This window comes from Pogona vitticeps, chromosome 2 (assembly GCF_051106095.1).
Source record: "Pogona vitticeps strain Pit_001003342236 chromosome 2, PviZW2.1, whole genome shotgun sequence".
NCBI lineage: Eukaryota > Metazoa > Chordata > Lepidosauria > Squamata > Agamidae > Pogona > Pogona vitticeps.
The window spans coordinates 49,004,970-49,028,804 of NC_135784.1; positions in this window are offsets into that span (position 1 = coordinate 49,004,970).

Genomic DNA, 23,835 nt, shown 5'->3' on the forward strand with positions numbered 1-23,835 from the left:
CTAATGCAACTAATTCTTTGGAAGATGGAACCAGGATTTAAGATGACCTTAGATCAGAGAACTGGGCCAAAACAAACAAAAGGAATTCCAGCAGGAAAAAATTGAAGTTTTAAGCAGAAAAATTCATAAGTATGAATGTAGGATGAATGACAGATAAAAAAAGATGTATTCTTTCATTTTTATTTTTAATTTTGCTTTTACCTATAATACTTGCACAGATTAATACAGCTTGAATGACTGAATGAATGAATTTTATTACCGTCACTGACCAGCAGATTTATTTATTTATTTATTTATTTATTTGTTTGTTTGTTTGTTTGTTTGTTTGTTTATACCCCGCCCATCTGGCCCACAAGGCCACTCTATCCAAATGTAATAAAATAAGTAATGCTAACTCTCTCTTCTGCTTTAGGTGAGAACCTCAAACACTGGGACTAGTTCTGGGCACCATTATTTAAGAAGGATATTGATAAACTGGAACATGTCTGGTGTGTGTGTGTGTGTGTGTGTGTGTGTGTGTGTGTGTGTGAGTGTGTGTGTGTGTGTGTGTGTGTGTGTGTGTGTGTGTGTGTGTGTGTGTGTGTGTGTGTGTGAGAGAGAGAGAGAGAGAGAGAGACCTGGATGGCAAAAGATCTAAAAATCAAAGTCTATGAGGAATGGTTGGAGAAGCTGAACATGTTTAGACTAGAAAGGAGAAATTTGAAAGTTTACAGTATGTGATAGCCATTTGTAAATGCTTGAAAAGTGTCTCATAGAAAATATACAAAGGGTCTTTTCTGATGCTCCAGGGAGTAAGAAATTAATCAATAAATTGTATGAATGGAGATTCTCAGGAAATATTTAGTAGAACTTTCTGATAGTGGACTGAATGCCCTTGACATGTGGTGGGATCTATTTCCTTACAAGTTTTCAAAGAGATATTGGATAATATGTTTTAGCTGTGAATTTCCTGTACTGCCTGGTAGCTGGACTAGATGACCCTTTTTATATTACTATCCTATGGTTTATGATTGGGTTTTTTTTAGTGATATTACAGTTTTCCCCAAAAGGTTAATGGTACAGCAAAAGAACTTTAGGGATACAATTTCTTAAACATGGAATTTTACAAAATGGAACCTGTAGCTGTAGATCTACTCAGGAACAGATTAGAACAGTGGTGTCGAACTGTGGCCCTCCAGATGTTCTTGGCCTTCAACTCCCAGAAATCCTGGCCAGCAGAGGTGGTGGTGAAGGCTTCTGGGAGTTGAAGTCCAAGAACATCTGGAGGGCCACAGTTCGACACCACTGGATTAGAACATTCCGATACGTATGCTTACAATATCCTGTGGGGCAAAATAGTAAGTGTCAATTATTGCAAAATCATTTTTCCCCTGTGATAAAATAACATAAACCTGTTAAAGGTGGAAAAATGGCAACCTTCCAGCAAAATAGTCTCAATACAACATCTGTAAATAGAGAAGAGGTTCAGATGAGTCTGTGATCTCTAAGCTAATGACAAAAAAGTCAGCAACAACAAAAATATATAAATGGCCATGATAATGAACAATCAGCTTTAAAAAGTGGGTAGTGAACATTAATCCACACAGATTGGTGTAGAAATACAAATGTGAAATTGTTCTTTTGAGGTTTTATCTCTTAAATGCCACATTTGATAGCTGCTCAGCACTAAGAAATAAAGGTAATTGAAGTCATTAAGATGAATTTTAGCCAGCTGGGTGATTTTTCAGTTTTGTCTCTCCATATGCATTGATGAACAGAATTACTCCGCATTTGTGTATAGTACACGTCAGCTTTCCCTGCTGTCTTCTGTTTGGGGAAAGTTGCCCTATTGGATTGCTTACTTCCATTATCTCCCTTTGCCATGATGCCTGAGGATGATGGGGATTGCTGCCAAACACAGGTTAGTTGGTAAATCCATTAATCCTACCCACTTTTACCAAAGAATAACTCCATGAACATAAATCCTTCTTCTCACTTTTTCCCCTGTAGGAGAATTAGATATTCTTTGCTGGTGTGGCACATATTTTGTATGTTGAGATCTTTCTTCTTCTCCCAGTTCTGTGAAATGTCCATTATTGGACAACATTTTAAACATTGCCTTCTTGCTGCCATGAGCCAACATTGTTGCACTGGATGGGTTGTTTGTATTTGATCTGTCAGCCTGTTCTTTTGTGCTTGGTTCATGCCTGAGCTCTGCTTCAAACAGGGAAAAATGCCCAGGCTTTGCATTGGAGACACTTCACATAAATTGTGGAAAACATAATGGCTGATATCCTATTGCATATCTCTACCTAGGTGATGGAAATGATGCAGTGGCAGAGAACTGCTAACTAAATTATTCCTTTCCTTTTATTTTGTAAGCAACTTGTATGCAATGATACAAAATCCTGTGTACCCCAAAACAGAAAAAATAACATTTTAATTAGCTGCAATCTACTATGGTCAGTGGCATTCCTCTCACTGTGGAGGGGTACTAGCCATTCGGGGGGGGGGGAGTGATGTAACAAACTTGCTGAAGTTCAACTGACTTGGAACTGGCCAGTATCCCAGAATGGGGGACATTTTAAGTATCAAGCTCCCTTTTGGGGAAACTATCATATAAATAGACAGGCAAGGTATCCAAGATTCTCCAGTCTTGGACAAATAACTGGTCAGTTCCTGCAGATAACCTAGCTCTTCACCAAAAGGTGAATGTGTCATCTTTTTCTATGAATCATTCTTCAGGGAACACCTGTTTGCCTAAGTGACACGGCCATTTCTTTTCTTTGAGCAGTGGGCTTTGCAGTACTGAATCTTTTCATGAAACATTTATCAGTAAGCTCATTCCGGGTTTGCATGAATCTCTGAAGTCGTTTACAAGTTCAGAAGTTCAGGCCTTAAAAATCCCCCTTGAAAATACTATTCAGAACAATTGGCAAAATGTTCAGTTGTTTTCCAACTGACTTGTCAGTCTCCTGTTCTTTCATGTCACTCCGTCATAACTTCCATCCATGTGTAAGGACAGGACCAGTTTAGGAAGCAACACTCTTGAATTGATTTTTTTTTTGGGGGGGGTCTCTCATGACAGCTTTTGGTGATGTTACATTTTCTTTTTCTTTTTTCCTTTTTTAGTCCATGCATTGTCCATGCTGTATTTTCTCCTTCTATGAGCTCGTTTCCTAGGAGGATCCTTTGCTGAACCATCGCCCACACCTATTGCCCAGATGCTTCTGCTAATCTGTAAGAATTTTCCCTTCTGTTACTCAGATGGGGATTTGTGCACAGCAAGCATATCGACATTTAATAAAAAGCAATCGTCAAACAGGCAGCTCTGGAGCAAGCTGCTGCTTCTGATTTATGCTCTGAAGCTAATATGGGGATTGTTATGCTTTTTTAAAAAATTAAAAGGATCAGTCAACCATGTTTTGTCACTTATCTGGGAACAGGAATGGGGATTCTTTCAGTTTTTTTTTATTTTGCACACCTTCAAATGTTTTAAACCTCAAAGTATTTCCTCTTGTCAATGAAAATTCTTCAGAACTGAAATGAAACAAAAATCTCCGCAGCCAAATTCAGAAAGTGCCTCTGGTCCAAGAAAGAAGACTGCTATGTTGGACCTACTAGCAATATAGGTGCTAAAGATGAGGAGAGGTGGGAAAAAAGAGACAGAAAACTTAAATCAGCCCTAAAACTGTGGAATATGCAGAGATTCAAAGCCAAAGTTTTAAAAGCTAGCTACTCAAAACACTTTGCTTTCTATGGATGAATCTGTCACTGTCAGCTTCCCTCACCTTAAAGTTCTGCAAACCTCAAATCCTTTCTGACCTGAATATGAAGACATTTGCTAATTTTAAGAAAGACTTGTTTTCAAAAAAGAAAAGACCTGAAATAAAATCCTCACCTATCCCTCTTTAGGATTCATGGTCCAAACTCCTACCAACATATAAGACTAAACAAGTCATTTATATGAATGCCATTAATTTGTTTCAGCAGCTTCAAACATACAGGCATACATGTGATTGCTTCCCACTTTAACATTGGTAACAGAATCCTTTTATCTGCTGATAATTGAGCACCCAGTATAACAACAAAGAGAAGACCATTCCTAGCTCTGTACTTGTCGATATTTTCCTCCAGCTCCGGTTTTCAAAATATTATCTGCATTCACACAGAAACACCTCGGGAATGCAACAGGTTCATGTCCTGTATGTGTCCAACAAAAAACCATAGTATGCACATGGGTGGTCTATTCATAGTTGCTGAAACAGATGATGGTTACAACAGGTACTAGCAGTGGTTCTTCAAGTTGCCATGACACTGCAAAACTTAGAAACCCTGTATATGTATCTTGAACACAGACAATAGTTCATCTTCAGGCTGGCATACCCTTTCTGTGTCCCCCTGGGACAACAACTGATACAAGAAGTTCTTTTGCATTAACCTAGTTGGGATACTGTGCACTCAGCGTTTTTGCATGCGTACTGCTAAATGTTAAATGGCATGAGTTAAATGGCCCAGTATGAAAACTGAAGCCCCACTCAGTCACGTATGGAGGCCACATATGTTGAGGGGGGACGTACGGGCCAGAACTCCTCTATTGTTGCTTTCAACACATGGTAGTGACAGTCTGAACAGAGGGAGGCTACTATATCTGAGGTCAGGGTTCTCGTTCCCATGGAGATGGTGCTTGGTTAGAACAAATTCCCCATCTTGAGACTGTTGTTTCCATACATTTAAAGTGATGATGTAGGTGAGTAGGTCTAATGCATTCCTCCGCGGGCGTTTGGACTCCACATACTTAGGTAAGAACTAAACAGGGCGTTGCCTATCATTCGCATGGAAGAAGAAGGGGGAAAAAAAGATACCTAAGTCGCATGCCTTTAATGTGCAGCATTTCCTGTTCTCTGTACTCTGAACTGCAACAAGAAGTCAAAGTTTTGAAAGAGAAAACATTTGTCTGATTTATTTTCTAAATTACTACCTATATAGGTAATACAATAATGCAGCGCCTGGAGAGAGAAAACATACAGCGGTATGCAATCACATCCTGATCTTGGTAAAGTATTCATAGTTTCCAGAACCCAAGAGACCAAAAGCAGGCTTATTTTACTAAATCAAGCAGCTGCATCATCCAAAGTCTCCTACACAGAAGCTGATAGAATGACAAATTTATGTAGGATCCATAACTGAAGAATACCTGACAGACAGTGCATGTTTGTAGCCAAGATAAAAGCCTGTGGAGAAAATACACCATGTCTGTAAAACACTGATAAGGAAACCCAGGGTTTGGGATATTTTAGATGGTCAGAAAAGTCCGTAACTTTAAAAAAAACTATTATAAGAGAAGAACAGTGAAACTTCACAGAAAGGTAGATATCATATGGGGATGTTTCACTGAATAAAAAGTAAACCAGCAGATTTTTGTTCCAATTGCTCTGCTAATTTATGAGACATCACTAGTTTGCTATGCAAGTTGTTAGACAGATTGCAGTAAATCTCTCACTATCTATTGGCAGTTTTCATGCTATCAATTCAAATTCAAAGACAATGCAGGAATCCTTTGGAAGAAAATGAATTCAACATTAGATAAGTTCTGATTGGTAATCAAACTATAGTTTCTATGTATAATTTATTTCTTAAAACCTTAAATCAAGGTAGGTTACCCTTACTAATATTTCTCATGGGTATTAAGAAACAAGTCTTTCTTTGAGTCAGAAGGACCACAGAACAATTAATAAATACATTGGACAGGTAAAGATAAAGGTTTCACTTGACATAAATGTCGCAAATACAATCTCCTTGGCTTGTTATGCTGGGGGGCTTTAATGTCCATGCTGAGGCAGCTTTGTCAGGAGTCACTCAGGACTTCATGCCCTCCATGTCTTTATTCCACATGGTAGGTGGTTCCACTCATTTTGCAGGAACACTTAAGACCTGGTCTTCTGTAGTGATGTTAGTGATCTGTGTGTGGAGGAACTCTCTGCAGGTCCTTTGTCATGGACAGATTATTACCTGATAGGATTTAGACACACTGAAACTCAGAGCCTCTGCAGAAATGGGGGATAGACTCACATGGTCCATCCAGGAAGGCTGATAGATACAAATGGTTACCTGAGAGCTCTTGGGGAGTTTATTACTTTGGCAGGCTATTCTATCAAAATCTTGGTTGACCTCTGAAATGGAGAATTGTCCAGGGTCATTTTCACGGCTACCCCTAAGCATCCCCTCCAATAAAGTACAGTGGTGCCCCGGATAGTGATGATAATCCGTTCCGGAAAAATCGTCGCTATACAGATTCGTCGCTATGGGGAGAAAAAAAGCCCATAGGAATGCATTAAAACCCATTTAATATGTTCCTATGGGCAAAAAACTCACCATTATGCATAAATCCTCCATACGGCCACCATTTTTGCTGCCCGGTAAGCGAGGAATGGGCGCGAAAACACAGTGGGCGGCCATTTTTTACCCGGTGGCCATTTTGGAACTGCCAGTCAGCTGTTCTAAAAACATCGTTATGTGAAAATCGGTAAGCGAAACAGCTTACCGATCATCGCAAAGCGATGTTTTACCATTAAAAACATCACAATGTGATCGCTTTTGCGATCGCAAAAACGTAATTGCTATGCGGATTCGTCGTTAAACGAGGTGCCCGTTAAGCGAGACACCACTGTACTGTAGTGTCAAACTGACACCCGGTTTACTGGGGATCAGGTGGTGATGCAAAAAGTGGAACAGAGACTACAGCAATGATGGAAGAAACCTTGGAGTGAATCTAACCAAACACAAGCTAAGGCCCAATGGAAGGCCTACTCCATGGCAGTGTCAGTGGTGGTGAAGACATTTTTCTCTGCCAGCAGTGGATTTGCAAAGAGTCATCTGGTGGAGCAAGAACTTACATGCTGGTACACAGGAAGAGAATGCAAACTATAATCTGCTGTGAAGAATTTGCATGAGACTTTGCAGGCAATATCGCTCAACTATGTTTTGACTTTGATGCTGTAAATCAGTGGTCTCCAACCTTGGGCCTCCAGATGTTCTTGGACTACAACTCCCAGAAGTTTTCACTACCACCTCTGCTGGCCAGGATTTCTGTCCAAGAACATCTGGAGGCCCAAGGCTGTAAATGATATAGGTCTTGTGAATATCACTATGGCCCCTTCTTATCCTGTGTTAATGGCGAAGTTTCAGTTTTTGCAACTAGAGCATATGGACAGGCCACTTGGAGAGGTGATGTCTATCACATATCTCTTAGATCCTTTCCTTTCCTGGCTTATAAAGGCTGCCAGAGAGGTACTAGCTGAGTGGCTTGTAGTAGTTTTGAATGTGTCCTTGCAGTACGGTAGGTTCCCAAAACGTTTAATATTGATGTTGATATTTATTTTAGTTGCTACTCTACTTAATTATAATACATGTTTAATTCTTTTTAAATATGTGTACGCCTTTGCTTTAGCTTTTAAATACTGTTTTAGTAATGTAAGCTGCCTTGGGTCACCTTAGTGGATGACGTTCACTGTGAACTAAACAGGAATAGTATGTTCCTGCTGTTTGTGCTGGACCTCTTAGTGGCTTTTGATACCATCAATCATGGTATCCTTCTAGATTGTCTCTCTGCCCATCTCTCCAAGAGCATCTCTCTGGGATGGGACTTGGAGGCACTGATTTATGGTGACTTCAGTCCTTCCTGGAGGGGAGAAATCAGAAGGTGATACTCCTCTTTGATGCCCTAGCAATTGTCCCATTGTTTTCCTCAGAGTTCTGTTCTGTCCTTCCTGCTATTTTATATCTACATGAAACAGCTGGCATGGATAGTCCAGAATTTGGGGGGTTCAGTGTCATCAGTATATAAATGACATCCAACTTTAACTCTCCTTTCCATAGAAATCCAAGAAAGCTGTTTTGCTTCTAGATCATTGTCTCATGTTATCAATGGACTATATGAGAGTGAATAAACTGAATCTTAATCCAGAGAAAATGAATGTGGGCCTGGTCAGTCAAAAGGCACATCAGGGAATTCAACTTTGGAAAACATTGGTACACAGCTTGGGTGTGCCCCTAAATTTACCCCTAAGTCTAGATGCCCAGGTTTCGGTGGTGGTCAGGAGTGTGTTTGCACAAACTAGTGCATCAGCTGCATCCATTCCTGGAGAGATCTGGTCTGGCCATGGTGGCATATGTCTTAGTTAAATCCCGGTCAGATTACTGTAGCACACTGTACATGGGTCTGCCTTTGAAAAGTGTTCAGAAACTTCCATGGGTCCAAAACACTGCAGCCAGATTGTTAATGGTAAGAGGGCTGGTAAGAGGGATCTCATACCACCATCACCCCAATGAAGCAGCTCCACTAGTTGCTGATGTGTTTCCAGGCACCATTAAAAGTGTTGGCATTAACCTATATGTTCCAAAAGTGAAACCACTGAATATATAGAGGCTATATATAGAGGGCACAGGAAATGAATTTGCAAGGTGACAATAGTCTTTAAAGTGTGAAGGTCTGGTTTCACTCTCCAAGTCAACTGTAGGAGTAGTTTAATCCTTTCTAACCTGATGTCTTTCAAATGCATGGGATTACAATTGCCATCATCCCTTTAGCAGCAGGCGATGATGTCCGTTGTTGCCCAACGTACTGTGGGTGCTTGGAAAAGGTTGTTGTACAAGATACAAAGGGAAGGATTTTTTAACTTGCTGCCATGTTTATATCAGAATAAAAGAAGAGTCCTGCTGTGTCAAACCAAAGCTGGAATGGGTCAGACTCAGAACTGTAGGTCCACCCTGACCAACCAAGTGCCTATGAGTAACATACTAGTGGAATATGATGCCAAGAACATCCTCCCACACATGCATTTCTTTTTTTGTCATGCATTTCATACCATTTGTTATTCCTTTGTTATGTCCTCTTTTTGCTCTGATTAACTATACACTGGCAAACAATTATAATTTATTAGAAGACAACTCTAGCTATCAGTAAATCAACACTATTACCTCGCAGCAGCAGCAGGTGGAGGCGGTACCATCTGTTGCTGGGGGAGAAAAAAAAGTGTAACTTCCCAAGAAGTTCAGAACTGAGCTCTAAATGACTCTTATGCCCCATGCTGCAGAAAATACGATGCACCTTTGCAACAGATTTGCAACTTAAAGATATTCAATTCAAAGTGAGTGGAAACACTTTAACCCACCTTGCACCTTTCACATGTACACAATACTACCCTGTTTTGATGGTCACCACCTTCCTTTGGTAGATAAATTAAAGTTGCAGGATTAATCTAAGGTTGGAATCTTGAGATCTAACAGGTGACAAATAGCAAAGTAACACAATCACCTGCAATGAGCTGCTCTTTTGGGGAATGAAGGCATAAAGGGGTTGCAAAAGTAGTGTAAGAAGTGATAACAGCACTAACTTCACTATCCTGGTATAAAGAGTTATCTATTTTAATCATTTTTAAGGCTATTTTAAAGGGTGGAAAATAGAGGTATTCTGACAGAAACTTACCACGTTTCCATTGAATAATCCTCAGTGTTCAAAAGGTGAGTGAACAGCATACGTGATGCCAGGGATCAGAGATTAATGGCAAATCTTAATTGTATGTTTTATAAACTAATGGCCAGAATCCTCCTGAGGTTAAGTGCAGTCGTGTAAACTGTAGTGGCAAACTGCTGCAAGTTATCCCTTGCTGCATAACCATTCACACAATTGCCATGCAACAAGGAATAAAAGTGGCAATTAGTCAGCAGTGGTACCCAAACTTTTTGGGGCTGTGAACCGGCTAGGGGGAGCGAGCTCCACATCCAGGGAGGCAAGAGCACCCCCATGCTCATGCAGTGGGCATGACACGCCCACCGCATGAGCGTGACACACACCCCTGTATGTGTGCAGGGAGTGGAGATCCGTATCCACGGCCCAGTTCCGGCAGGCCCATGGGCCAGCACCGGGCCACAGACCAGGGGTTGAGGACCCCTGAAGTAGAGGCAATTTCCCCCTGCAGTAAGCCCTACTGCTATTAACGTCAGGAGAATTCTGACCAAAGCTCTCCTTCACCACTACACATCAAACAAATCAATTTCTCCCTGTCAACTTTCTTTACTGTCTATCTTTCTCACCCATAAATAGTAATCAGGAATGAAAGAGTATGAATGATTTTGGTCTCAATCTCCAGTGACAGATCCTTACACTTGAGGATCTTCTCTAAATCCTTCATTGCTGCCTTCCTGAGTCTCAGTCTTGTCCTGATTTCTAGGCTGCTGTCTCCATTGGGATTGATGATTGAGCCAAAATACACAAAGCCTTTAACAATGTCAATGTCTTCATAGTCAATATTAAAGTTGTGTCATTCTTCTGTACTTGTAACTTCCAAGATATATATCAGGAGAGAGAGTGAAAGAGAGAGCACTTGACTTCATTTTTATCGTTTGAATTCTGAGTCATCCAAAGAGCACTTTGATGCTGAAAGTGCAGGGTATTAAATAAATAAAGCTCACTAGTGCTTGTGTGAGTTGAGCCCAGATTTTGTCATATTAAAATACAGTTAGGAATGGTTTAGAGGTTCTAAAAATAAATTAGCAAATGCTTTCTCTCTGTCTTCCCCCCTCTCTCTTTCATGCACACGTACACCATATGACTCCACAACATCTCCTTTGTTACTCATTTTTTTTAAATTAAAGACTAATTGCCAATTGACTAGCACTACTTCTCTTTCTCAGTTCAGCATCACATATGGTATTATGAAATATTAAATTCTTTAGAGCTCCTTTCTACAGTATTATAGCCATAAGCACAATTAAGTATTAAACACCAGAGGCCTTCATTTTCAAGTTTGATGATGTTTGACTCTCTCAAAATAGGAGGAAAAGCTTCTTTGTGGAGAAAGAGATAGTGGTAAGGAAAATCATAGGCCTGCCCTTAAAAAGCACAAATTAATGTCAAAGCAGCTTTATAAACCTTTCATCTCTTTTATATTTGGCATCCCACCTCGCCTATGATGAAATATATAGCACATCAAATGGAGAAAAAGGAAAACAGTGCATTCCTAAGTAAATCTTATTTACTTTTGAGGAGGAAGGAACAAATGTAGCAGATCAGTAACTTTTTTGGCATTGCGGACTTTGCCCCTGATTCCAACCTTTGGGAGACCCCCAGCTACAGAATTTGAGTAATGTGACCTGTGGACTTTTTAAAAGGAAAACAAATTAAAAGTCTGTAATTTCAAGAAACCTTAAAGATCTTTTGTTATTACTCTTTCTCTAACAAATATCTCAGAGTGAATTATTGAGACTTTAAGTGCCAGTTAATGAGAAATGGGTGGACTCTAGGGAACTAGTAGCTCTTCTCTGTGATCTCTTTACTTCTACTGTGTAGCAAAAGGAATTTTATTAGAAATACAAAACTCTGCAACATCTGCAAATACATATTTTTAGGCAAACCAAACTGAGACTACTGAAATTTCTGGCTACTTATATACAGCTTCAACAGCCACAAATTCCCATGCGTCCCTCCATTCAATGTAATGTTCTCCACAGAACATTCTCAAATATTAGCTGTGCATTGCTTGTTGCAGATTAGGGTAAATCTAGTGGAAGTCTATGTTCAAAATTTCCATTAACAGTAGGTGATAGAACACATACTATAATCATTATATCTTCTGTTCCCTGATATTTAAAGATGTTATTGTGTTAGTGGGCTTCATGTCTTGTGTGACTATTTATTTATTTGCTTATTTAATTTCTATTCTACAGTTCTACTGGTGACAACTATCAAAATTTTCCAAATGAATAAAAACTGATGGCTAGGGGGAAATACCTTGGCTCAACCATCTCTGACACCCTCTCTCTGGATGTCGAGCTGGATAAACGCATTGGCAAAGCAACCACCATGTTCTCTAGACTCACAAAGATAGTATGGCTCAATAAGAAGCTGTTGGCATATACCAAGATCCAGGTCTATAGAGCCTGTGTCCTGAACACACTCCTGTAGTGCAGTGAGTCCTGAACCTTTTGTGCACGGCAGAAGAGGAAGCTCAACACATTCCATATGCATTGTCTCCGATGCATTTTTGGTATCACCTGTCAGGACAAAGTCCCAAATAGAGTAGTTCTAGAATGAGCTGAAATTTTTAGCATGTATACATTACAGCAACGTCTACATTGGCTTGGGCATGTCATGAGAATGGCTGATGGTCAGATTCCAAAAGATCTCCTGTATGGAGAATTAGTGCAGGGAAATTGCCCCAGAGGGAGACCACAGCTGTGATACAAGGATATCTGCAAGAAGGATCTGAAGGCTTTAAGAATGGACCTCAACAGATGGGAAACTTTGACATCTGAGTGTTCAGCCTGGAGGCAGGCGGTACATCACAGCCTCTCCCAATTTGAAGAGACCCTTGCCCAGCAGGCTGAGGCAAAGAGGAAGTCACAAAAGCAGCAAAACCAGGGAGCTGGACAGGGGACAGATTGGATTTGTCTTCAGTGTGGAAGGGATTGTCACTCTCGAATTGGCCTTCTCAGCCACACTAGACGCTGTTCCAAGTCCTCCATACAGAACACGTTACCATAGTCTTTGAAGACTGAAGGATGCCTAACAGGGGGAAATAAAAGTTATAGAGCTGATTTCCTCTGTTCTTAGTTTGGCTCAGCTCCTTTGACATCAGTAATGTTCTGTGGTTAGTTGGTCACAATCCTGTTACCAATTTATCCCTCTTTAAGGAAAAGAAATTGCTGCTCATTAATGCAGCATTGGTTGTCTTCCTGTGTGCATTCCTGATCCTGCAATCGAGTGTGTGCCTATCAATGCAAACAGCACCTTGTTAATGAGTTGCAATTTACTGCCAAGACTTATCCAGTTTTCCGTATTAAAGCATGAATCAACAACAGAATTCTGGCTGCTGAGCCTAATGACTGTTGGCAATTACTGATCTAATCATCTCCCTGACATACAGATATGATACATGTATCTCCATCTTGTGTGCTTATTACATAGCATTGCAAATCAGCCTGGGCCCAAAACTGTAAATCAATAAGTGAGTCCAGAAGGAATAGAAGATTTGATTTAATGAACTTTCTTACTAAACAGTGGAGATGAAGGGCTCCTCCAGATGGAGCATTTCTACTGCCGTTTATTCCAGATTCAGCTCTGAACTCATAGGATTCCCACCTATGTCCAAATGAAATTCTTCCCATCTGACTTTCTACCCTTTTCCTCTTGAGTTCTCAGAATCTTTTTATGCTTCTGAAAGTCTTGGTCTGCCCCACTCCAGTTTGCATAGCAGCAGTGTTCATCACTGCAGCACTTCCCAAAAATTTTAGCAATAATGCACACTGAGCTCAAGGCAGCAGTAGGCAACTCACACAGAACTCTACTGAATAACCATGGATGCACATTGGACACTGGGAAGTGCAAGTATAGTGATGAAGCAGAGAAGCCATTTAGCACTAACACCCACTGTCAGGACATAGCTTCAAGTAAATCTCATAAGAAGGAAGAGCTTTAAAGTGCTGTTCAGAGCAACCCCAGAGACTTCAAACTCAGAGATTTATACTCTGAAATTCCAGTTTTGTTTACACGCTTGAATAATCAATAATAAAATGTAGTGTTCTAGCTGAAGCGGCACATGAAGCCTTTATATTTATATTTTTGCTGGAGAAAACTTTCCTAGCCAGACTTGGGAACCTGGTTTGAGAAGTGATTTTTCTAGAATTTGATAAACTGTTATGTGGATCCATGGATCTGATCTTCCCCAACTCCCCACTCAACTGCCAGTCTTTAACTCTTCCAAAAACATACACATATTCCACGCACATCAAACTCTTTATTCACCCATCTTCCTTCTCATCATTCCAACACTGCTGGTGCCTTCCAACTCCCTATTTTGTAGTTTCTCCTGTGGCAGAAGAACAGAGCAAGAGAGACAAGGCTCTCGTGTACTTCCTCTCTCTGCACAATGACCACCAGAAGGAATGCTTGGAAATTCAGTTTTCAAAGCACTACTGCTTGCCTCATCTATATCAATGTTTCCTGCAGCAAAATATAACATGTTTAATTAGACAGTGTCACTTTAAACATTATCTAGAACCATATTGTACCATATAGTATGATTAAAACCAGTCATTTTTTTTTACTCCAGACTAAATGTGTATGGTCCTATATCAGAAGTAGGAATGCCCAGCCTACACACACATGCGATTTTTTTTTTAAAAAAAGATGTGATTAATTGAGTCCTCTCTGTTTGTAAGTCCTGTGTAGGGAGGACATTCTGTGTGGATGAAGGCTTGCACAGTTACTTTAGAGTACTGAAGACAGTGATCTTCTGTTTTGTCACCACCACCTCCAAAAGGAAATCATCATCCCTATGTTCCTATGGCTTTTGGTCTTCCATAGGTCTCTGGTTGAGTTGAAAGCAACCATGAACAAAGAAGGGGAAGAGGAATATTACAGTAAAACAATTGGATGTGGGAATAATGAGCAGGTATCAGTAAGAACATGCATTTCAGATCTCCACCATGTTGGAACCACTCCACAAGTAATATGTTGACTGCTGTCCTTTGCATCAGCTTGACATTGCCATCATTTTCTAAACTTAAGAGAGGGAAAGTCTGATTTACACCTGAATAGATTAGCTCAGAACTAGTTTCCTTAAACACATGAGGGTGAATAAAATGGCATTCATTATCATTCTCTTCCAGGTCTTTTTAGAATGTGTTCAGTCTCCTAATGTTTCATCATGACCTGAGCAGCTGAGAACACTAAAAATTATATTCTTAGTCATTTGCAATTATATCTGCAAATGTCCTTGAGCTGTGGTTCACCAAGCTTAGTCAGCATTACATATCTGATCCTCAATGGTCATCCATGCATCCACTTGTTTAACTGTAAGAGTCATCTTTCAGCTCTTTTATTCATCTTTGTTTCTATTTCACTCAGAAAGGCCAAGAGTCATTGGAACACAGAAACCTGCTTTAGGCTGACCACTGGCCTCTCTAGCTCAATATTGCTCTCTACAGAGAGTAAACAGAAAATATACAACCGCGGCAGCAAGGAAAAAAGCCTTATCATCCTTCAAATATTTTGATGTGGAGATTTTTTTTATTTTGTGTATGTATGTACACATATATTTATTTAAAATATGTCTACCCCATCTTTCTCTTTAAGAAAGACCCAAGGCGGTCTACATCTTTAAAAGACAATATTTCAAGCGAAAAGCAGTAAGGATACAAACACTAAAAAGGACCAAACAAATATCACACTAAAAGAGAGCGAACAAAAACAACTCCAAAAATACATTCAAAGCCTTAAGGCACAACCATCCATTTAAAAACCAACTTAGACAGCCAGTCATTAAGGGAACACTTACCTGAAGAGAAAGGTATTGATGGGTATAGTCGACAATTGTACTCAAAGCCATATTCACGTGATCCTGTGAATTATACAAACTTGCTCTATCTCTCAGTCTTGAAGCAAGTGCACCTGTCAAGATCTTGGGCTTCTCTCCAATAATGCCACTGTGGGAGCATGAAACCTTTTGTGCTACCAGCTGTGTATTTCATGGCACAGTTTCTTTTGCAGCAGAGGCTGTGAAAAAATGTGCTTGTTTGCAGAACCCTTTGTGCAACTGTTTTTTTTTTTTTTTACAACTGCTTATATCATCATTTGTGCAATGGTGCAATTTTGCACTAGGGAAGATTTTTTGCTTCAGTGGTATTCTATTGGACTGAAGCCTACTACAGTGATGTATGCCATGGTGTCCTACAGGAACTGGGCAACTCTGGTGATGCTGTGTTACAACTTCTTCACAGTTGCACTTGGTGGGATCATAGGAGAAGGCCTTCTATGTTGCTGCTCCCAAACTCTGGAATTCTTTCTCATGGGAAGCCAGGCTGGCCCAACTTTGTTGTCCTTCCAGAAGCAGGCAAAGACCTTTCTCTTCAGGCAGGTTTTTCCTTAGTGATTGGCTGTCTCAGAGGGGTCTTTCAAATTGGATTGTTGTGATCTCTGGCTTTAAAATACATTTTTGTTCTGATTTTATTTACTGTTTTTAATATAGTACTTGTGTAATTCTTTTTTAAATATTTGTATACTTACTGTTATTAGCTTTTAAATATTGTCCTTTTAATGATATAAGCTGCCTTGGGTGTTTTTAAGAAGGAAGGTGGGATAAAAATAATCTAAATAAATACATGCATTCTGGACAAACAAGAATTTTGTCACCGATCTACAGTTTGGAAAAGTTAAATTTTGAGGACTACAATCCCCAGAATTCCCAAGACAACATAGGTAGCAGCTAAAAAAAACTTTGTGAAGTTTTGCAATTTGTTCATCTCAATTTACTGAAATGGACACACAATCTAGAACCTCTATTTGATATTAAGACTGAACAGAATAAAGCAGCTTTGTTCCTTCAGACGAGCTCAGTTAGGGGGGCTGTGGGTCACTGAGTTAACACATATGTTTGCAATCATTCCTTTTCTAATGCTGTTTAATTCATGAAGGTGTATGCACTTTTGATCTTCTCCTCTTTTTTATTCTCCATAAAATATAGGAAGAAACTCAAAACAGTTAGAAGGATGAGCTGGAAAACAAATCAGACCGATTCTTTCAGCCAGAGAGAACTGCCGCATCTAAGTTGTACATTAACTGGGATATGTTGCATGCAAAAGAATGTGAACTCCCACTACTTCAAGCTTCTTTCTTCCACTAATCCTCCAAACAATTATGCATTTGTCCTTGTCTTACCTTGTCTCTTCACTTTCAACACTTCCTTGTTTTCTTTTGCAAAGGATCTATTTAAATGCTCAAGTTAATAAGGAACAGGTCAATGACTTAGAAGTAGGGGAGAGTGCTGTTAATTGGAGCAGTTAAAATGGTGCTATGAAGGTGTGCTCCAGCTGAGAATTTGACCAATGCTCTTGGAAATGGTAGCATGCATTCTTTAAAAGCATACGTGAAAGGCATGAGTTGTTTAGATACAGCCTTTAGAAACACTTTCTCCTTTTGGAGCATCTTGGCCTTCATGGTGTGAATTAGGTCTTTCACTGGGCTCTCCAGAGTGCCCGTGTGCATGCATGCACACATGTGCATGCACATGCACACATGTGTATGCACATGCACACATGCACGTGCACACATACACCTAGACAAAGGCCTTCAAGTTGCAATAAAACTCTCTTACTTTTTGAGATAGTAGAAAATAGCTGCAGCTTGTAGTTTGAGAAAGGGGACCCTGTCTCACCAATTTGGGTAAGACCCCCTTTCTTCATTAATCAGTCGCTGTTTAATGGCCAGAAAGGCATCCTTGAGTAACCTAAGAGATCACAGTGGGTGCCCACTGGACCCAACATCCCAGAGCCATTACTATTGGACGAGAAACCATAATCTAGTTACAGCTCTGGTTCTACATCTGTTCCAGCTATCTTCTTGAAAGTTTTCCTCATCTCAGGGTTCATTTGCCATTTGGGATGGACATTCCCACCAATAAATGCAACAAGCTTTATAGTGTCATGTGGACGTGGGAAGGAAGAGAAGAAGAATGGTCCATGCCCACAGTTTGATTCATCTTCTTACCTGCAGGATGATAAGAGCTCTTCACCTGCTTGAGGGTTCTTGTGAGAATGGTTTTTGCTTAAGCAGCACAAAACTATGACAGTGGCTGCCTTATTGCATGAATCTTTAAAAATTAGAACCCAAAGAAACAATGTGTAGTAAGTCAGAACTTGGCCCATCGAATCCATGAGGATTTTGTGAGTCAATTTTTCCATAAGTTCCATTCATAAAATGGGTCTACTCAAGTTGCAACTTACTAAGCTAAGGAACAGAATTTTAGCCAGTCTTTCCATCTTTATGATCAATCTACCAGTCCTTTTGTGCTTGCTTTTTGTGTGTGTTCGCACTTTGATTCAGAAAGAAAAAAGACAGTAGCTTTATGAAGACACATTTTTTACAAATTACGGAAACCCTGATGAAAAAAAGAAACATTCTTCTTGTTTCATTCTCAGTCTTTGCAGTTCTGTCTATTTCTCAGCAGGCTGTCTCCACATGTTATATATCCCACCCAGAACGAGTAGTATAGCTAGTACTCTTCACATTTATATGCTGGACTAATTCCATGTTATGTTAAACTATCTTCAAATGTAATTCACCATATCCAGATACCTTTGCTTCAAAGTGTAATTAAGAGCCTTCTACTAGAGATGGCCACTAATTACTGGTTCAGCAGTTTGTGCTGGTTTGTTTATCAGCCAAACATTTGTTTGGCCCTTCACAGCCCCACCTGTGCTAGCAGCACCCAGAGGAGGAGGGGAACGGAAGCTGGGGTACTGCCTCTGAGTGGGTCCCCACTAGAAGAAGAAGAGCAGGGAAGTGCTGAACAGTGTTCAGCTAACAAAGGAACCGGTGCAAATTGCCAAAGCATGCCATTTCTACTTCCTACTGCTAGGAGAGGCACAGAGACAGTGTCAGGAAAAGGGGGAGAAAAGTGGCATTCTAGATCAGTGGCTCCCTCCCTCAGCAACTCAAAAGTCCCCTCCTGACCTTGTGGTACACCCCGTTCTTCAGTGACTCCATTCACCATGCTGTATTTGGACTCGTTTTATTAGCTGTGGCTTGTCCATAGTCAGCTCAGCCTGCCACATTTTCTTCCCCAGCAGCAAAAGAATGAAGAGAAAGAACAGAAAGGCCATGAAGAACATAGTCTTGACTTTGACACTTCACAGTAGGCTTGGTGAAAAGCAGATTAGCCGCCCTCTTGGTACTACAATCATCTCATTCATATTCTTCAAGGTAAATGCACCTTATTCTTCATTGAACAATAATAGCAATGTTACGGCATATGGACAGAATGAAAAGTCCTCCTTCCCCTTCCTCTTTTTTTTTTTTTTTTTTGCATAAGTCCCCCTCCCGGGGCAACCTTGTTTCATGTCAAGACTGCTGAGACAAAGCTGTGAGCCTAAGAAGATCACCTTCTGTGACTAGGCCTTGGATTCCTGTTCCCAGATGAGCTGAGGGGAGAACGTCCAAGATCTGTGAGGCTGAAAATTGAATAGCAGCAAGGCGCTAACACTCTCCACGCTCCTGTGCGGCACTTTGGAATGTTTCACAAAGCTTATGTGTAATTTCGCTTAGCACATAAGCCATGAAGATAGGGAGGCAGGCTTACATCGACATCTTTCTGCAGCTGGTGGAGCAAAGCTGTGAGAACTCACGCTAGCTGCTCTCTTAACAATTGCATTAGGAAGAAAGTGCATCGCATCTTAAAAGAAAAAATAATCTCAAGGTCACATTAGAGATTTACAGTATGCCAGGGCCAAAGAGTTGATAAACTGTGCATGCAGAAGTTTTTGGTAGAGCTCTCTCCCCCTCCCTCCCTCCCCATCCCCCCCCTCTGTGTGTGTGTGTGTGTGTGTGTTTGTGTGGACGCTCCTGTTATTTATCATTTAACCTCTTTCTCCTCCTCAAAAACATTAAATTATAAATCAGGCTCTGTGACAATAACTTTAGCAGTGCCTTGATATGGAAGCGTTACCAGGTGATCTGATTTATATGCATAGTGGGAAACCCTTACCCAATGTTACCTGCATTATAAACCGTGTTTAAAAGCTCAAGAATAACAAAATGTTTTTTTCTGCTCAGCCGAGCATTTATACTTCTTCAAATTCTGCCCACAGTACCCACTTTATTAAGAAAGCCCTCTTTTTCTCTTCTTTTCTTAGGACTATTCTTTTGCTTGTTGCTTTTTCTGAACTACTTAAACTCTACCTCTGGCCCTGATTTTTCCAGATGCTTTGTCCTATTCATGTACTTGGGCTGCAAAAAACACACACAGCACCACATTCATCCTGTTGAGGTGGGGACAGAGATCTTTGTGTGATCCAGAACATCAATCTAATCTGAATTATCTGATACTATTTATCCAACCACCATTCTCCTGAGTGATCAATTAGAATCAAAAGAAGTGCAACAGTTTCTCTTAATTATTTGAAACTTCCTAGGTCCAAGGAGGGAGGTGTTAATGGAAATTTTCAAGGTTTAATTCTTAATGCTGTAGCCTTTCCTCGTAAAAGAGGTGCCCCAGCCCAATCATCATTTTAGTCGCTGTCTTCTGTACCTTTTCCAGTTCCACAATGTATTTTTTTGAAGTGCGGTGCCCAGAACTGTACACAGTACTCCAGGTGTGGCCTTACCAGTAGCACTGTTTCTGAACAGTCTGGGAATAGAAGACAGAAGAAGAAACTGGTTGGCCTGTATTATAATGTGAATGTACCCAATTCTAATTTCCTAAACCTAGAAGAAAACTGAAATGTCATTGTACTTCACTTCTACTATTTTCAACATTCCTAGAGTATATAAATAAATGCATACCTTAGGGAAAAGTGCATATAGGATGTATATTTCTGGGAAAACATACAAAAGAACTACATAATTAGAAAAAATATTTGCAAAACACAATAAAACAGCATTAATATGAAACATACAAATATATGGCATGCTTTTAAAAATTGGGAAAAAAACTGAAGTGCAAACAACTGAGAGCATGGATCAGAACTAGAGATGGGGATGACCCACCATTTTGGCTACATCTTCGTCTAACTCAACCTGTGGATACAATATTTATGTCTGTGATTTCAAAAATGCTTTTGTAGCAGGAAAGTCAAAGAAGCTCCATTTTAAAGAGAAAGAGTATATTCTTCTCCTCCATTGCCACCAATTCAACATTTTCCTGAGTTTTTCTTGCTCTTTTCTCACTTCTAATAACAAATTCTGTTAATGCCTCTGGGCTTTTTCTTCCAGCCTCTGACCACCTCAGAAATATACAAATAACAATTATTAAGTTTGTTGTTGTGGGTTTTTCAGGCTCTTTGGCCATGATCTGAAGGTTGTTCTTCCTGATGTTTTGCAAGTCTCTGTGGCCGGTGTCTTCAGAGGACTGGAGTAGGAACTCTGTCCATGCTCTGTTGCTGTTTGTTGGATAGTTGAGTATTTATAGCTGTGGGAACACCTTTTGTCCTTTTCAGGAGATTGGGTGATCAGCATGTTTTTTGGGGGATGTATTGTTGTGATAAGTGGGAGAGATTATCTGTCACTGTGGTTGATGGGTGTCTTTAGCTGGTCTTTTTTGTTCAATGGTCCCTGGTCCTTGTGGCTAGACCTTCTGTAGGCTGTATTTTCCAGTGCTGGAAGCCAGGCCTTGTTCAGTTTCAGACTTTCTTCTTTTTTGTTGAAGCTATGCTGATGTTTATGGATTTCATCAGAATACAATTATTAAGTTCATTTTTATACATTTGGCCAAAGACATTACACCTCCCTAGTTGGAGCATTTTCATCTTGTTCTAGAATGGGAACAAACATATGATACCATACTTATTCTAGACCCTATTACATTTCACAGTGCACAAGCTGTTTTAAACATGGAGCCATTCAGTTTTGAAAATGCAGTTTGGAAAATAAGTCTTGCATACAAAGAAACAAGCACATTTCAATTTGTCCAAATGACTCCTACATTTCTTAAACTAGTACCAAGATGCCATATTCAACTCTTTTCCTTTCCCCTTCCTAAACAACTAAATTTACCAAAATGCCTTATTTGCAAGTGTGGAAACACATTCAAAAGAGGTAAATGCTGTACTTCAGGGGACAGGGCAATGAAGATTAGGATAAACTGCTGTGAAACATTTTTTCCTCACATGCTTTTTCAATCCTTCCAGATACCTGAAATTTCTCTTGAGGTTTAGCAATTTTTGTAGAAGCAAGCTCCTTGTGCCAATAAATTATTACTTTTAATTTGTATTTGCATACTTTGTAAGCTTGTTTTAATCCATATTTATCCTTAGAAAGCCCTGTTAATAATCACTATTAATCCTAGAAAACTGATGGGCAAAGAAGGACACCTCTTTCCTGTTTTGGGGCTATTTAATCTCTCAGTTGGCAAATGTTTTCCCCAGTCATACAAAGAGTCTTGAACTGATTATCTTTTCGGTGCAAACCATACAACACAGTCCTAAGCAATGGTCCTTCCTATATCCTGACTTTCAGACATACAGAAAATGAATGACAAGTTCCCCATTTTGGACTTACAAAGGCCATCAATGTCTTATTCATGGGGAGTGGACAGGCAGATTACTTTTTAGTAAAGTACCTTTATTGCTTGACACAAGACTGTCACAAGAAAGAGGAAATCAGACATGTGCACAGGAAAAGCCTCTCCTCACTCAGAAATGCTCAGATGCTATTATATTGGGGAGACCTTGTTTCACCACCATTAAATATTTGTTGTAACCACAGCTATTTTTTGAAATTCAAATACCACAGATTTTTCAAGCTTTGCTTAAGTGAGCAGACATGAAACCCCAATTATGCAGACTATCTGAAGTGGCAGAGAGCAAAACCTCAGAAATTTCTTTCTAGGAAGCACCCACAACAGCAAAATGTTTTTCCTGTGGTTAATTCTGCTGGAAGTGATTGGGTGCAACTCAGTTTAGATTAAAAATGTTATATGTCTTTGCATGGTGGGGGAAGAAAAAAGGGGACTTCTCTAGGTTCAGATTGCTATTCTTATGTCCGTCCGTCCGTCCGTCCGTCCGTCCGTCCGTCCGTCCGTCCGTCCGTCCGTCCGTTCTTCCTTCCTTCCTTCCTTCCTTCCTTCCTTCCTTCCTTCCTTCCTTCCTTCCTTCTTCCTTCCTTCCTTCCTTCCTTCCTTCCTTCCTTCCTTCCTTCCTTCCTTCCTTCCTTCCTTCCTTCTCTCTTGTCCCTCCAAAGAGGAGATATCTTACTTTTGTTCTTTAGAAATTAAAGGCTCCTGACATCTATAATTTAGATAGCTAAAGCTAGGACTTGCATCATTTTCTCCATCATAAGGGTATTTCTCTAATAACACAAGTTGTCTTAATTTCTTAGAGAGACATACCAATGCAGTTCCTTTACAAAGAGCAACATGTGCACAGGGAATCATTCTGAGTTTCAAAGACCATAATCCCCATGTTAACTTTCCTTCTGTACCATTGCACATTTACGTTTCCAATAAATTCAGCTAGTCCTTTCTTACTAGGGTCAAAGTAAAGCACAAGATACTCTGTTTCTTCCTGAAGTACAGTACTGTGCTGCAGTTTAGAGAGGAGATGCTCATCATAAGAAACTGTGTCAGGCCATTTGTCTGACCAGTGTTGTCAACTCTGGCTGGTTGACAGTGTGATTTTTTTAGCCCTACCGGGAGTGGCTTTCTCTTCCATGGTCATCTCTCCTCCAAGTACTAACCAGGCCCATCCCAGCTTAGTTTCTCTCACCAGATGAGACCAATGTGTTTGAGGCAATAAGTCCATGTCACTCATGTATGTTTTCCAGGTCTCAGGACTCTAGATAGGCTGTGAGGAATGTCTGTACTTTTGAGTATATTCCAGGTTGAGGGGTGGTGGTGGGAACAAATCTCAGGATGAGTACTCTGGGGTTTGATTTTGTTGTTTGTCAGGTAAATCATAGGCACCCATTTGCACCCATTCCCAGCTGGCACCAGGATTCACTGGCTCAGCAAATTTGATGCTTTTTAAAGCCAAGAACAAGGGAAGGAGACTGGGGAGGGAGCCAGTGAGGCAAGCCATAGGTCAATTGTGCCATTTCAAGTAAGTCAGGAAATGCCAGTTTGTGAGGCTTCTTATTGCACAAGCCTGAACGGCAAGAAAAGAAGACACAGTGGACTGAGGGTGAGCCTTCCATAAATCCCAGTGGCAGTCTGAGGCCTAGAAATACTCACTCGTGTTGCTTATGTAGTGTAGGCAGAAGAACACATAGAGGGCAAGGAACAGTGAAGGTAATAGCAAAATAGGTTCCCCACCCCATCCCAGTTCTTAGTTGCCAAATTCTAGGGCTATTTACCTTGATTCTTCTTA